Here is a 1,892-nt window from a genome sequence, read left to right as displayed (position 1 = left end):
GTCGCTACTACCGATTGGATGGTTTAGTGAGGCCCTCGGATCGGCCCCGCCGGGGTCGGCCCACGGCCCTGGCGGAGCGCTGAGAAGACGGTCGAACTTGACTATCTAGAGGAAGTAAAAGTCGTAACAAGGTTTCCGTAGGTGAACCTGCGGAAGGATCATTACCGGAGCGGCTCGCCGCCGGCGGCCGAGCCTTTTCACCCCCGCGCGGCACGGGCGGGCCAGCGCGGTGCCGGCCCGCTGGCCGCGAGAGGTTCGAGAGAGGGAGGAGGGGGCGCGCAGGAGGCACGGGCGTGGCTCGGTCCCGGGTCGGCGGTGGTCCGGAGGGAGTGGGCTCGATCTCGGCGAGCCCACGAGCCCCTTCCGGCCTCCGTCTGCCCGGCGTGCCGAGGCCGCCGCGTCCTCCTCGCCGCCGCCCCCGGTGTGTCCGTCCCTGCGCCTTCCGGTCTCCCGTGAGGCGGGCCGGAGTTGTCACACCACGCCTCCGTCTCCGGCGCCGTCCGTCCCCCGCTCTCGCGGGCGGCGGCGCCCTCGGCGCATCTCGGGAAGGGCGGCGTGGCGGCGCGAGCCCCCGCGGAGTCCCCGGGGTCACGTCCCCCGGGGGCCTCGGAGCCTCGGCTCACGCGGGGTGCCCGCCGCCCGCCGCCTCCCGTCACCCGCCCCGGGCCGTTCCCCGGCCATCGGCGTCGTCGTCCGTCCGACGGTGCCTCCGCGTCTCTGCCCGCCCTCGGCGCCCCGGGCGCCCGCGTCTGGCCGGCCACGTCCGCCCACCACCCCCGCTCTGTCCACTCGCTCCCCGCTTCCCGCCGCAGCCCCTCGCCCTCCGTGGCGAGGTGCCTGGGATGCGGGTGCAGGGAGGGTCCCCGGGGGAAAGTCGGATCGGGTCTGGTGGCGTGCGTCGGGCGTGAGGGGGCCCGCCCGGCGTCGAGGGGGCCGTGGGCACGGTGGGGTCGTCGGTCGGCGGCGCCCGGTGGTGTGGTTCGGTCACGGGCGGGCAGCGCCGAGGCATGCGTCTGTCCCCGGGTGGCCGCGGGCGGCGTCGAGGCGGTGGCCGCGCAGCACTACCCGCTCTGCCTCGTCCGTTTCTTTGGCTTCGCCCCATCCAGGTACCTAGCGCGTCCCGGCACGGAGGTTTAAAGACCCCTGGGGGGCCTCGCCCATCTGCCTTGGGTCGGGGCGGTCGGGCCCGCAGGGAGTCGGGAGGCCTGGCCCTTCTCCCCCAGACTCCGCCTCGCCGGGCCAGGGCGCCGCGCCGTGCTGCCGTCGCGGCGGCCGTTGGGAGGGGGTGTCCCCAGCGGCCGTCGTGTCGTCGCATGCGCGCGCGGGCTTGTGCACACCCCCGCATCCTCGGGCGAGGCGGGAGCCCCCGGGCGCCTGTGGGGTGTCCGAGCACCGCCCCACGGGGCCCGTGCCGGACGCCCCGTCGTACAACCTTCCGACCTCACGGAGTCTGGTCTCGTTGTGTCTTTCTGGCCGGCCGGAGGCACCCTCCGGGGATGTGCCGTGCCAGGGGCGGGCTCTTCCCCCGCCCTGCGGGGGGACCCCGCCGTTCAAACTCGTACGACTCTTAGCGGTGGATCACTCGGCTCGTGCGTCGATGAAGAACGCAGCTAGCTGCGAGAATTAATGTGAATTGCAGGACACATTGATCATCGACACTTCGAACGCACTTGCAGCCCCGGGTTCCTCCTGGGGCTACGCCTGTCTGAGCGTTGCTTGACGATCAATCGCCCCCGGGGTGGGTGTTGCCTGCCCCAGGGTGCGTGGCTGGGGGTCTCTCACAGGGCCCGCCCCGGGCCCTCCGTCCCCCTAAGTGCAGACGCGGTGCCCCTCCTCCACCCCGTGCGCCCGCCCCTCCTCCCACGCGCCCCGGCGCCCGGTCTTCGGAGGCG

At 74.0% G+C, this 1,892-nt stretch overlaps 1 non-coding gene across 1 annotated transcript; it reads left to right on the top strand.

Annotated features, from left to right (window-relative positions):
- The first annotated feature begins 1,562 nt into the window (after positions 1 to 1,562).
- On the top strand, positions 1,563 to 1,715 carry LOC124234119 (5.8S ribosomal RNA). Its single transcript, XR_006887227.1, has one exon. It is a non-coding gene; the product is annotated as a 5.8S ribosomal RNA (ribosomal RNA).
- Positions 1,716 to 1,892: the final 177 nt, after the last annotated feature.

Source organism: Equus quagga, unplaced genomic scaffold (assembly GCF_021613505.1).
Source record: "Equus quagga isolate Etosha38 unplaced genomic scaffold, UCLA_HA_Equagga_1.0 71463_RagTag, whole genome shotgun sequence".
NCBI classification, from domain to species: domain Eukaryota; kingdom Metazoa; phylum Chordata; class Mammalia; order Perissodactyla; family Equidae; genus Equus; species Equus quagga.
The sequence above is the reverse complement of the archived record's forward strand: the minus strand, read 5'-3'. Positions and strand labels throughout refer to the sequence as shown.